Source organism: Carya illinoinensis, chromosome 8 (genome assembly GCF_018687715.1).
Source record: "Carya illinoinensis cultivar Pawnee chromosome 8, C.illinoinensisPawnee_v1, whole genome shotgun sequence".
In the NCBI taxonomy this organism is placed as follows: domain Eukaryota; kingdom Viridiplantae; phylum Streptophyta; class Magnoliopsida; order Fagales; family Juglandaceae; genus Carya; species Carya illinoinensis.
The window spans coordinates 37,307,262-37,322,647 of NC_056759.1; the positions used below are offsets into that span (position 1 = coordinate 37,307,262).

Genomic DNA, 15,386 nt, shown 5'->3' on the forward strand with positions numbered 1-15,386 from the left:
AACTCTAGATTGGGATTCTTACGGCCAAAAGAAAATAGCCATGTGTACAATTATATGTTATAAGAGAAAAACTTGGTGTAAAAGCTCACAATCAAATAATATTGATACACTTACCAGTTTCTTTGAATATATGCTCCCCTTTTTGGGGACAAAATTATTACATTAGTACAGAAAATATGAATACAACTTGAGGGGATGGGATATCCCATCAATCACCCTAAAAAAACTGATAAAACAAGAAAATAAACACGACTCAAAAATTGGTATCAGATAATTAGTTTGATCCCATAGTTGAAGAAAAACAATGAGATAAAAGTTAAAAGAATTGTAGGTATGGATCAGGTAGAGCCGTGAAGGGGAGAGTACATTGTGGTGGTGTGGTGGTACATGAGGACCATGCATGTACAGACAACGGCACATGTTGCTCATACGCACATTGATCAAAATAGCAGAAGAGTGAGTCGTAAATTGAATGAGGAGACATTTGGGTGGTGCATGCATGGCTGCAATTGAAGCCTAGATTTGAAATTCAAATTTCTTGAAATAAAAGACTGAAAAATCAAGAAAATAAGAAAAAAAATGCTAGTAAGCCAACCAGCGGCCAACTAGAAGAGAGTGGCTTTAAAAAAAGGCCAAAATCAATACCATATGGGCGGCATGCATGTGGTGATTGTTACATGTGCAGCAAATGGCTTTTGACAACCACGCACATGCGGAAGACTTCGTTTGGATGGTGGAAGAGGTTGATGAAGAATTGATGCTTCCATTGGTGGTGTGCAAGTGAGATTGTGGAATAGATTAAATACAATGTATCTGGCCTATAATGGCTCGAGTGGATTAAAAGAAAAATTGGAGCAAAAGAAGAGGTTCTCGGTGGGGGTTTCTTTCAATAGGGGAGAGAGGGACATCGAACAATCTCATATACCCTCCTATTTCGTTCTTGGAATTAAAACTGTAACTCCTTGCCCACACCCACGAAGGAAAAATGAAACAATACCTACTTTCAAGCAGGTCAATCTATCGGTGGGATAGCCTTTAGAAAACCTTGGCAATTGTTGTTGATCAGCGGTATGTATCATACCTTATTTGACCCTTATCCAACCTGTGTGTGTCGTCGATATATATCGACCTTTTGTGGAGTTGGTACTTATACTCAAGTACCAGACATTTGGGCTTCATGGAGAGGGCGTGGCTTGATATCTCTGCACCGCATGTACGTCAAGAACTGTCCTGATAGCTCTTCCAAAAGCGCCTGGACCACAGAAATCTGCCCACCTACACATACCACACAATGATTAATTTATAGTTGAAGTTATAAGATGGGGTTGAAGCAAAAACAAAACAGCTGCAACAAGATAAAAGTAAAAGGAAACAGTTCATGTCATTTGATACAAAAGTCAATAGGCCCAAACAGATGATACAAACGTCAACTGAAAAATGAAGTAGAACTGACTTTTGGGTTGTAAATGAAGGAGCCAAGCTGTTTGGTGTTGGTCAATGTTTAATCCATAAAGAGTTACAAAAAAAGATGGAAAATAAAGGACCAGGACAGTGGTGCATGGCAACAGCAGTTCATGCAACATCTCCGTCAGACACAATTTTAGTGTTCAAACCCATCCTTTAATCCTTTCTTCACTCCATCATTGAATAATTATCTAGCTAGGCATTGCAATTAACAATGTGGTTTTGTTGCTTTCTCTCTCTCCACAAAAAAGCTCTTAACTGTCTCTAAAAAACTCTCCCTCCCAACCTCACGCTGTGAAGAACGAAGTACCTCCCAACTTCTCCCTTCCCTTTCTCTCATTCCTTCCTCAATCTTCTCCCCATTCTAGATCTTCTCATTCCATTTCTCTAGTTTTTTTTTTTTTTAAATTTCCCCTAATCTTCTTCCTTCTTTTGTCTCTATTTTGTTTAGTCTTGGAGGTTAGTTCTACTGCTATCTGACCGGTTCCAACCACCACTAGCCCACCATATATAGAATCCCCACCATTTGATCACCCATAGCCACCGCACCCAGGTACCAAACAACCACACATACTACCACTCGCCACCAACAACAGGCATCGGTGGCACTCGCCCCCCCCTCCCCCCGACTGCTCTCTTTTCAATAGTTAACTCTCCTTTACTTGCACCTCCAGTCCCTAAAGTGTTTTCCAGTCGTTTCATTTTGTTTTCACCTCCATTTTCCTTACCCTGACACCATTTGGCTGGAAGTGTGAACTCTCGATTTATTTTTGTCAATCCACTTATGATCACCACGTGCCTTATCTTTGATTTGGCTACTTGCCGATCTACCATCCACCACCACAAGATCAATATTTTGATTGGTGCATGAGGCCCATGAGTCACCTTCCTCAACAGTTTCCATCCTTTTTCGGGAAATAGACTGTCTTCTTTTTTGCTAAAAGCAAACATGTGTTCTTGTTTATTATTCTGAGAATAGGGAAGATGTGAGCATGGGACTCTCCCAATACTCCAAAGCAGTTAATTATGGTGCATCATTACCACTGTGGCTCTGAGTCACAAGACCACAATCTTTTAGTTGAATTGCACCAAAAACGACCTTTTATGACAGTTCTTTCGGTTTGGTAAAGACATGCATCTTGACCCAATTTTTAGCTCCATACGTGCGCATGCCATTATGTACTTACCATGAACATCTCGCATTGGAATAAATTGTACAATTCACGTGTAGCAACACGATCTGTAGAGCTCTCTAATCGTTGTCCTTTATCAGCATCAAGGACCTGTCACAAAAACTAAGTTAGATGACATAATAACACATGAGGGTAAGTTCAAGTTCTAGAAAAACAAATCCATACCTCCATCTGTCCAAAATCTGCACCTCCCACTCCCACTATAAGAATTGATAGTGGAAGATCAGATGCCTTCACCAAAGCGTCTTTCGTTTCTTGGAGGTCTGTAAGGACTCCATCATAGAAAAGGTGACAATTTATTTGATTACCAAACGAAGGATTGAAGGTGGAAAGAGGCATCAAATTATGAAGTCAACTATTCTATTTACCGTAATAATGAGCAAGACGAAGTACTTTTTGCTGTTGTATGAAACGGATTTGCTTGCAATTTGAGCAGCTCTTTTAATCACTTGGCCAAACAACGTTGGTCCTGCCAGAGTAACATTATGTAGAGCACTTGCATAAGCAGACATGATGCCTTCAACTCCTTCGACCTATTGAAAATTAGAAGCTAAATGCGTTACTTGAGGAGTATGAACATGTAGTTTTCATAAGGATGATATGTATGCTATGCAACAATGAAAAATCACTTGATTTCAATGAGTCTTATACGGTACATATCATTTTCATTATGTTAACAATTGTACAAGGAAGAAAAAAAGTACCGTAGAGTGTAACACATAATATTATGAAGGGTATTGGGTGATAACTCGATCCATTTGATTTTCATAGTTTTCATTTACTTACAAAAATTTTGAAGGACCATAAAGACTTTCTAAAGCCTATTAATTGCATATCTAAAATTATTGTATATAACAGTTTTGCATGTGTTATGGTTAATCTATACTCGGTGTTTTTTCAACTAATGCTTTTACCAACTTCTTACTTATTTGGTTGAAGCTGACTATGACACTCTATTCATAACTAGAAGTGGTAGAGGAAGAAAAAAACGCAAACAAAGAAAAGAAGATAAACATTAAATTTTTAAGAACAAACAATGATGAGATAAACAGGTTGAAACAAACAAAAATCAGGGATTAACTACAGAATTGTAGGAGGGCAAACAAGATGGCGATAGTTCTATGGAAATGCCAGTACATGCAAACCAAAATGTTGCATCAGAGACGAAGAAACAATAAATTATAAAATGGGCTTCCTCACCTCAAAGCTACCTGCGCTTCCATTCAAGTTGAAGCAATGTGAGATGGTTCCATCAAATGTTTTCCCACCGAAGCCCCAAGCAGGAAAGCGCCTATTAGAATCATAAAATTGAATGACCTTCCCAACCTCCATTATAGCCTGAAAAAAATTCAGTTATCAAGCAGATAATAACTTCACCCATCAACAATAATTTCTTTAAATACAGGCTAATAGAAGGCCCACTTAACAAACCAGAACAAATAAACTTGTCTTTCTCAAAAGCTCAAGAAAGCAAATTGGATATTGAAAACGAGCCACTTGATCAAATTGAGTTATAACATAAATAAAAGAAAGCAATTTAGAGACTTGTTTATGGACCAAACTTCATAATATATATATATATATATATATATATATATATATATAAACCAAATCAAGATAACAACAAATTTCTCAGGTCAGTGTTATATGTGGGGAGGTAAATTTGAGCGTCAATCTCATAATGAAAATACAACTCATGAGGCAAATTTCCATGCCAATCGATCCAAACAATTTGCCTATACTAGTTTTGGAGTCAAAATAATATGTTGTTGAAAGCACCAGATCAGGATGCACAGACTCACCTTCTGATAAGAATTCAACTGGCTAGAAGGATCAATGTAGTGTAAAGAATCTGGATTCTGAGGATTTCCATTTGAGGCTAGACAAATTAAAATTGACTATTCAAATTATGAATAAGACATTCGGGCGAAACATTTACAACCAGAAAAAAGAGAACAAAAAATAAAAAAAATCAATTACCACATGTATAAATAGTCCTCTAGAAATTACTTACCTGTAAAGTCATCTGCAACCATAAAGTTAAGCTCAAATCCACAAGAAACGTAATCAAGAAAGCTGTATTCTTCCTTCTCACAAAATTGATCCACAAAGAGCTCTCCCTTCAAAACCTATATTGATGAATCATTGAACAAATGCAAATTCAAATAAAACGAATAAACTGAAATATTTTAATAAATTCTACTGCAATTATGAATAGGTACCTTATTGTGACCATGATGAGATGTTATAGTAAGATTTTCACCACTTTTACCTTCTTGAAGTTTTTCCAGGTCGGCCACTGACTTTTGAAGTTTATTGATATGGTAAATTTAAGAACAGTATCTTCTTTAGAACCAGAGACTAAACTCAGATAACAAGGGAAACCAAGCAAAAATGAATCCGCAGATTAACTAAATTCCACTTACCCAATAAGCGAATGTTTGCCACTGCTATTGAAATCAAAGCACTCGATAATCAATGGGTTATCCTGCAACAAGTCAAATTTCATGCACCACATGCATCTTCTTAATCGTCCAAATAGCAGAATATCCTATAATATAGTGTGACCAAATCATAAGGTGACAAGTTTACCTTACTTCCAAACTGCTGCATACTCAGGCATAGGGGTTTCCATTTTGGATTTAAATTGTCGTTTACTACTTCAGTCTTGCATATTGGGATGGAGCCTCCACTCTCCACAATTCTAGATATTCTTAGAAAAGGGTCCTAGAATAAAGTGATGAATTTTAAGGATGAAACAAACAACAAATATACATGCATACGTAACATAAAGCTTTGCAAATACATACACTTTTAGAAAATATGTCCTTGTTATCCAAGTAAGAACAATGGAGCATCATCTCAACAACCCTCCTTGATGCAACTGTTTCCTCTGCATGGATGGTGAGTACCCCTAAGTTCCTCAAACCCACATGCCCATATCCCCCTCTATTTTGGTTGTATCTTGAAGTGAAACTCACATAGAAAAATGTACTTCAACATAATGAACCAAAATTGTGATAGTTATCCCAAAATTTAGAATTGATTAATTCATAGAATTATGTTAACTCGAGAAATATTATACCAGAGTCTTGAATTCATACAAATTCGAAGTGTGGTTTGGATCATAATTTCCAATCCATGCTAAGCATAGAAAATATATAGGTGATGAAGTTGGACATTAGAGCAGTTAAACAAATGATTTGGCAAAGGAAAGACGCTAGTATAAACCCTCAGTAAACATCACTATCAAACATATGGTTATGTTTAGAGGAATACCTTTGAAATGATGTCACGATCTCGCAAGTTAATTGCTGATAGGGATAACTGCAGCACAGATTAAAATACATGAATACATTTTGAAAAGGCAAAACAAATGAGTTAACAGTACAAACATAAATAAAAAGAAACAAAAACAAAAGAGCCACGCATGCAGAAAAAATAACAATTCCAAATGTCGAAATCTCTTATAATACTGATAACCGATCCCATCCCATGTAAAATTTTTCTCAGGCAATATACTGCTTTGGAACTTGCCGTTATTCCACCCATTTCTTTCTAGTAAGGGGCAACAGAACTGCACAATTTCCATCTATTGGAGATGAAAGAAATGGCAGGTAACCCTTTTCAAGAATTAGGTGGCACTTCATCCTTTGGCACTTAAAAATGAGAAATATTCAACTCCTGCACAATACTAAAAGGCAACATGTTGCTTCATACAACCTCATTAGTCTCCAATTTACTAATATTCGGTTAAAATATCTAGGTCCGTTTACTGCAGTCTTAAATTCAAGAAGTTGGTTACTATGTGGTGTATCAATTTAGTCAATCAAAACATCATCCTTTATCTAAGCGCCAAAACACATGGCACCCCGACCATGCTATCCTTTCCTGATTCTGAGAAACTAGTAATAGGCCAAACATTTAAATGATAGAATATCACAGTCAATATTGCGCTGCATGCCCCGCATGCTTCATTTATCAAGCGAAACTCATAGCTTGAAGAGCGTTAAGGATGTAACATTTCAGCACCTTTGAAATACACACAAACCGATCCTCTACCATGCGACGAAAATGACTTCTTTGATAATTTTAAACATATATGTATTGTAAACAAAACCATAACACTAACACGAATACAAAATATTTATTATTTTATTATTTACTCTTTCTGAATAACCTTTTTTCAATCAAGTTTTGTACCTTGCATTTGTATAAGAATATCATTACAGGGGAGAAACTTTACTGGAGAAGAAAAAAAGTAACCACAATTTAAAAAAAATAATAATCGTATTCATATTATTCTTGTTCTCATTGTATTTTATGGGCAATGGCCAACATAATAATCAAGTAAAATGAGAATGGTAAGAACCTAAGCCAATCTGGGATAGAAAATAAATAACGATACGAATTTCAGCCAACGTGGGGATAAACAGAGTAAAGAATATCAAGTCTGAGTCAATGTGGGGTAGATAATAGAGAGCAGCACAGCTAATACAAATGCATAATACAGTTCTGTGTGCGTGTAATATATATATATATATATATATATAGATAGGCGTTAGAATCGCAGCCACTACCTCGACTCGGGTGAAGTGTTGATGGAGACCCCGAGACCTGTAGAAGAACTCAACGGCGTCGTTGTGGCCGGCATTGTTGTTGGTAGTTGTGGGGCTCTGTTGGACCCCACCCACGGCTTGCTTTCCTCCTTCCACGTCCGAATAGCAGTTCCCCATCTGTCTCTCTCTCTCAAGCCCAAATGAGATTCCTTTTTTGTTTTCGTTTTCTCCTCTCTATTTAAAACCCTGGACAAGTTATATACTTATCCTCTAAAAAATTTTCAGAGCTCTTCAAACTCGGCCTGTCCTTTGTATCTAAACATACAAAAAGGAATATTTTTTTTTATGTGTTTGGATCGCAACCCACTTCAGAGAAAACGTGTGTTGAGGATTGTGATTGTGGAGGATTGTCTATCTCTGCTCTGCTGTATTTATTAGGGGAGAACAAGCAGTTTCCTACGTATACGATGGAGTGTTTCCTTCCTTCTTTCCTTGCAGGAACCTATGAAAATGTAGAATCTTTTACGAATTAGGAGGTGTTTTCTTCACAACCACAACAGTTGTTTCTTTCTTAGGACTCAACGAAACGCGGATTCCCTTGACAACTTTTTTTTTCCCTTTGAGCAATCATGCGGTAAAACAAAAAACAGAGGAAAACCGAAAAAGGAAAATGATGGATGCACGCCCCAGGGGACGGACTTGCGCAGGAAGTTGCGCACGAAAAACTGACGGGATCCATGTGGAAAATGATACGGTGCGTTTCATTGGGTTTGCTACACGGTGCGTTTCGAACTCTACATTCAGATTCCCTCCATCTCCGAAGCTTCCCGAGACCCGATATGGGTTTCTGAACCCTAACCTTCGCATCTCCATCCTCCATTGTCACTTGTCATTCTTTTCAATTACAACACTCGCCACTCAGTTTGATGGCCAATATAAGCACATGGAATGATTCCAGCCCATGAAACAGGATGGGAATTCAATAGCTAAAAACATCTGAAATGCATGGGTGCCATCATAAAGGGAAAAAAGATAAGCGTTGACTATAAATGAGAAAGAAAGCGTAAATCTCCATAAACAAAAGGAAACGGAAGGGAAGAGATGATTCCAAATCACTGATTTGTTGGGAGACCAAATTATACAGAACACCTACGGTCCTACCATTACAGAAAATCCAATCCTAAGACAGAAGAAGAAGAGAAGTGGAAACCCAGCTGCCCCTGTCGTCCACCACTCCCGAACTCATCAAAATAATGGAAATAGAAATTAATTAAAGGATATGAACCCCGATCGAAGTTTCAAGACATTAATGGAAATAAAAATTATGGTTTGGCAGTTAAGAATTTCCAACTCAAACTTAAAATTATTATATTATCATTATAATTTTTTAAAATTTTAATATAAAATATAATAAATAATTTAATTTTTTTTTAATTTTAAAATAATAATAATATTAAAATATTTAATATTTTATTTTAAAATTTAAAATTCTAATCTTACTACCAAAGCTCTACAGCTACATATAAGAGCTCCCGCTACTTCCTTTTCATTTTGTGTAGGTTTTTTCTTTCTTTTGGCTTAAAAATTATATATATTTATATTTAATATTTTTAAATATTTTTTAAAAATTAAAAAATATTTAATATTATAAAAAAATATTTATTTAATGATTAAATAAAAATAACAATAAAAATAAAAAATAAAAAATCCTAATAGTAACTCTTGGTGAAAGCTATCCGAAGAGTAGTATTTTTCAAAAATTAATTAAAAGGAGGTCGACCCTCGACAGGATCTTTAAGGTAATATATTATCGATTCGGATTTAAATTTGGATTCGACAAGTGTAAAAAACAAATTTACAATAATAATAAATATTTATTTAATCATAAAATAAAATAAAAATACGGTGTTAGAAGAAATGTTGGAGACCCATTATCAAAATTCTAAACATTATCAGGATTCTACACATTTCTCAAGGTACCTTGGCTGACTATGGTAAGTTGAATTTAACCTTCCAATTTTCCGTATTCCAGGGGATCTGTGCATCAAAATTTTGAAAAGCCGAATAGGGCATGCTACCTATTAGTATTTATCGTTTGCTTGGTAAGTTGGCACAAAGACTCTGCATTATTCATATTATTGATAAAATACATTATCTATATTATTGATAGTATGTTAATTTATAAGATTTAAATTTATTTAAAAAAATTTATAAATTTAAATCTTAAAGTAGAATTTTTTTTATCAATAGAATTTTTTTTTTCTTTTTAGTTTGGAGTAAAAAGATAAAGGAGCATAATTAGATCTAGAGCAGCTTCTCTGTTAACACATGTTAAATTTTATATGGGAGTAACCTAAAGGTTATTGATATGAGGATAAAATAAAATCTATTTACCCACCAAATTGTTGAGGGAAGGATAAAATTTACTTATTAAATGCCTATTCATAGGTTTTCTTGCTTAAAAAACTCAAATTAATATTTATTATATTCCTGCGTCACCATTCACATCAACAAACGTCACCATTCACACCAAGTTTGTTGAGTCTTTTTCTTAAGTAAAATTTGTGGTACTTGCCATTTCCTATATCTCAAAATTGTACAACTTTTTCACTTGAGAATATGGGTATGATGTAATTTAATCAAATTACATGTTGAACGATTGAGTGCAACTTTTTCTTGGAGAATCCACCAATAGATGCCCGTGATCCTCTCTAATCTCTATGTACCTTCCAAGTCATTAATGTAATGGTCGTTTTCATTTTAATTGGATGTGACGAATGAATAGAATAGATATTTGAAGGGTTGAATATTCTTATTTTGAATTTGAATTCTTTCTTTCTTTCCTCCTTCTATTGAATATCCAATTGGTTGTCCAACAAGGCTTTACTTTTGAGCAAATGTATAGGATGAAGTTAAGAGCACTCACGAACCAATTTACAAATAAATTCAAGGTTTCTAGCTACCTTGCAATTCAGGAATAAATGTCATACAATGTGCAATCGATAGCCCAAGAACATTGACCAACTAATCGACCAAGTTTGATTGTCCCACATTTTTTATCTGTTTCAAAAGTAATCGCAATTGCCAAATAGAGTTCAAGAAGATTAAAAAACAAAAAGGAGTATCATTGTGAATATAAAAATGAAAGAAAAGAAAATAATAATATATCAATAAAGAGCACTTCCAAGTCTTTGACAAGATAAAAGGTATCCAAAGAACTTTGATGGGTGCCAAAATGCCACTTACACTCAATTTCGTACAAATTTGGAGCCCATGTTCCCTCATCCATACATTATGCAACTGAAGATTGCCTCGTATGCACATCAAGAGCCAATAAACAGGAGTCCAAATACAAATGGATATATATGTTCAAGATGCAAATTCAGTCAGAGGTGTAGGAATGATAGACCAGCAAAAGAGTATTGAGATGAAACTGGCACAAGCACCGCTTTAGTTGGGCGGGCAGCCTGATAATAACGTGTTTTGTCTTTGTGCAGTAAAGCATCAGCAACATATGTAGTAGGGGTGGGCAGCGGGGGCCCGCCCCCCGCTACCCCCGCCCCCGTCCGCCTCGCCTCCGCATGGGCGGACGGGGTACCCCGCACCGCACATGCTGGGGCGGGGTCCCCCGCCCCGCATGAAAGACACTAAGCGGGGGCGAGGGGTGGGCAGGGCTCAACTCCACCCCGCTTTTCCCCCACCCTGCAATTTTTATATATTTTTCAAATTGTATATATATAAAAATATAGGAAAAGTCTCTTTGCAGGCAACTCGCGTACCAAGTCGCGCACCTACACTGAGGTGGAAATTGAGTTTTAATAAAACGGTGCGCATGAGCGAGGCGGGGAGATGAAAAAATGGGGTGGCCAACTGAAATGGGGCGGCCAACTGAAATGGGGCATTTTATTTTTCTTTATAATAAAATTAGCATCTGACTACTGAAATAATCCACGTAAGCAAATTGGTACACGGGTTGGTGCCCAACCCGCTTGTACCTAGTGCATCTCAAAAATATATTACAATTTGTTAGACTTGTTCACAAGAGTTACAAGAGAGTGAGACTTGTGAACAAGATTGCATATGGCATGAGCACCCTAGGTCACCTTTAAATAGGACTCCAAGGCCATACAAGAGTCTTACTTGAACAATATGGGACTTACTGTCTTGTGACTCTTGTGACAAGTCTAACAAATTTAAAAATTAATAACATAATTTTTATGCTATTAGTTTTTAAATTATTATTATATATATAAATTTTAATTTACGATTTAATTATATAATAATTTGGACAATTTTTTTTTTTTAGCCCAATTGAACATAATGTTCTTGAAGTGGGCGGGGGGCGGGGGCAAACAAAGCCCCCCCGCATGGGCGGGGGCGGGTAGCACCCCTAGTTTAATGAAACGACGCCGTTTTAATAAGGGCGACCAGGTTTCATTAAGTCACTTAATCAACCCCCCCCCCCCACACACGGCCTCGACCCCTTCACCTTGGCTTCTGGAACCCTCTCGTTCTCTCCACAGTCTCCTCTCACTCTCAGACTCTCAGTGCTCTCACTCTCTGTCTCTCTTGTTGAGTCAGCCGAAGCTGCCGAACACGAACTCTCCTCTCTCTCGCTCTCGTTCTCTCCGCTGCCCACCCAGTAGGGGGCCGGGTGGGTGGACGAATTGCCCCCCCACTCCGCACCCCGCTATGCGGGACGGGGTACCCCGCCCCCGCACACTGGGGGCGGGGGACGGGGGAAGATTTTCCCCCCCGCCCCATGCCGGGGCGGGGGGCGGGGAGGGGTGTACCCCGCACCCCTAATATGTAGAGTATAAACTACCCACTCGATCAGTTTTTGTCTGATGTAAATTGGCACTCTCAATTGGGTGCGTACCACCAATAGGATAAGAACCTGATGAAACACCATAATGATAACCATGGATCCTTTGTATAGGGGCCTGAGTCAATAGCAAATGTTGCAGTTGCAAAAGGTACAATGGACGGCATTTCACGTCTAGCACCAATACCATAAGCATGGTACTCTCTCTCATTCAAGTAGAGAGAATCGGCATGAATAGTCTCTCTTTGTGTGGAGACAACATTTATATGTAAAAGGCCAGGTTGTCTTAGAAGTGCTCTCCCACAGGACCATAAGCTCGATAGTCCTTTCCAACCGAGTAAAAGTCTTGAGGAGTCTCCTCTCTTGGTAGAGTTGCCATGTCTCTGTATACAGACACTGATGATGCCTTTCATAAGATGGTAACTGAAATATGCTAGAATCACCATTTGTATAAGGATCCCTAGCAAGTGTTTCCTTCTATAACGGGGCCACACTTCTCTTACTCTTTCATGAACTTTCCTGTCACCAACTCTAGCGACTTAAGGAGAGTAGATAGGCAACACATGAGTTGAATGAACTTTAGCCAATCAAAAAAGTTTTTTAAGATTCCTAGCTCGAAGGGAAAAATTACAAAATTTCTGAATGCTAATATTTCAAAAGAAATAATGACCCAAACCATCGGAGAAAAAAAAAGTGAATCTCACTTGCTTAACAGTAAGTTCTGTTTTGAATTTGTGCTTTTCATTATACTTTTCCTTAATTGCCTTCTTAAAAACACCTCAAGTAGTGGAAGACAATCTTTCTCAATAGTGAATCGCACTTGAAAAATAATAACTCATAAGTATCTAGATCTACCAAAATAGATGAATAAAATTACAATAATTAGATACAAAACTCAAGCTCCAAGCAAGTCTGAGCTGAACAAAGAATGCCCCACCGAAAGCCGAAAAATTTTAATCCCAGGTTTGATACCCATCACAACATCCTTTTTATTTGTTGTAACACCTATTACATGATAGCAAAAATAATCTGGCTTGGTCTTTGTTCTTTCAACTCTCAGTACTACCATCTGACATACAATGTCTTCCTTCGTTTCTCTCTTTTTGTTTGTGCTTTTCCAACTCAATGATCTTCTTCTCTTGGTTAATTTCAGGCTGATTGCTCTTCTCCTTATGCTCTTCATAATTGATGTTCTTCTCATTGCCTTTTTCTCTAGAATTCAGCTTTTTAACCTCTCCTCCACCATTGCTGCTTTCTATGTTACCCTTCAATACATGCTTATTATTCTTTCTTTGTTTCCACTAAGCCTGTGGACCACCTTTATCTTTTTTGGAGTTCAAAAATTTACTACCAAGAAGCTTCTTTGCAATTTTTAATTCAGCCTTCAATGATTTTGGGGTTTTCTTTTTCAACGACTCTGGTCTAGTAGATGTCTTTGTTTCCTTCTTTTATAATCTGGTTTCATAAGTGCCTCGCAAAGAGAGTCTGAATCGTTTTTTTTTTTATCTTGTTCTTCCTTCATGTTAGACGCTGATGACACATTAATTTTCAGTGAAGCCAATCAGGAACAACTTTGGTCCTTAAGAGCTCTTTTGCTATGTTTTGAAGCTATGCCTGGCTTGAGATTTAACTTGACCAAGTTTGGAATAGTTCTGGTGGGCCGTGTCAAATATTTCAAATCTGGCTAATATTTTTGGGTGTAAAATATTGTTGCTGCCTAGGACGTATCTTGGTTTTCCCTTGGGTGCCTTGCATAAATCTGTTTCAGTTTGGGAAGGAGTGATTGAGAAAATTGAGAGGAGGTTAACCATCTGGAAAAAATTATATTTCTCTAAAGGGGGTAGAATCACTTTAATCAAGAATACGCTGTCAAATCTTCCAACTTATTTCCTTTCTCTCTTTCCTCTATCGGTTGGGGTTTTAATGAAAATTGAAAAGAACTATAGGAATTTCTTGTAGGGAAGTAAAGGGGAGGAAAATAAATTTCATTTGATGAGTTGGAATAAGTTATGTCAACCGATTTTAAATGGTGGTTTGGGTGTGCGTAACTTGAGGCTTTTTAATAAAGCTCTTTGTGGGAAATGGTTATGGAGATATCATGTAGAAAGAGATGCATTATGGAAAAATATGATAGATGTTAAATATGGGGTTATGTGGGGGTAGTTGGTGTTCAAATGAAGTAAAAGGAGCTTATGGGACGGGATTATGGAAGTCAATTCGAATGGGTTGGGGGGAGTTTGTTAAACATGTCAAATTTAAGGTGGGGGATGGATCAAGAATTCACTTTTGGCATGATAATTGGTGTGGAGAGTTAACTCTCAAGGGTGAATTTCCTTCACTTTATCAGTTTGCAAGGCAGCAAGATGCAACTGTGGTTGATTCATTCTCTTTTTTGAATAATAGCATTCAATGGATTGTTGACTTCTTGAGAAATGTAAATGCTTGGGAAGTTAATGTAATTGCATATTTTTTTTTGCAGATTATATGAGTTGAAAATTTTTCGTGTGTAGACAGATTGTTGTGGATTCATGAATGAAATTTCAGCTTCTCGGTTCACTCATTTTATAATGCTTTAACTTGCCAAGGTGTATGTGATTGCCCCTGGAAAAGTATTTGGAAAGTTAAAGTGCTGAAGAAGGTAGCTTTCTTCTGTTAGCTAGTGTCTCATGATAAAATTCTGACCACTAAAAATCTAAGAAAGCGTGGTCTTTGTATTGTTGATTGGTGATCTATGTGCAAGAAAGATGCCGAATCAGTTAATCACTTGTTTCTCCATTGTGAGGTGGCTAAAAGTTTGTGGAATGCCATTTTTGGAAGGATGGGTATTTCTTGGGTGATGCAAAAGCATGTGGTGAATTTACTAGCTTCTTGGAAGTATGCTGGGCGGAGTCTACCTTTTGCAGCCATTTGGAAAATGATTCCTTCGTGCTTGATATGGATCTATGGCTAGAAAGGAATTGGAGTTGTTTGGAAGACAAAGAATGATCGTTGCATGAAATTAGGGAATTTTTCTTTAAAACTGTCTTTGGGCTAAGACTAACATAATGAATGGTGATGATGTGTTGGAGTTTTTCTAGTTTTTTCTATCTTTTCAGTCACTTTATGCTGGTATTTCCTCTTGTATACTTTCCTGTGTACTTAGGCTATGCCTATTTATGGTAATAAAAATCTTATTAATTACCAAAAAAAAATGGGTAAAAGATCATGGCACAATTCAATACATTGGAACTGCCTTAGCAATTGGAAATGCATGGTTGCTTCGATGCTTTGCTTGTCTGTAGTGATCTAAGGGAAGTAATAGCCACAACAACATTTATACTCTAAAAGGACTAATCTAAGTCACTA

The 15,386-nt window shown here is 37.0% G+C and overlaps 1 pseudogene; it reads right to left on the reverse strand.

Annotated features, from left to right (window-relative positions):
* Positions 1–99: 99 nt before the first annotated feature.
* On the reverse strand, positions 100–12,487 carry LOC122274709 (annotated as a pseudogene).
* Between the last annotated feature and the right edge of the window lie 2,899 nt (positions 12,488–15,386).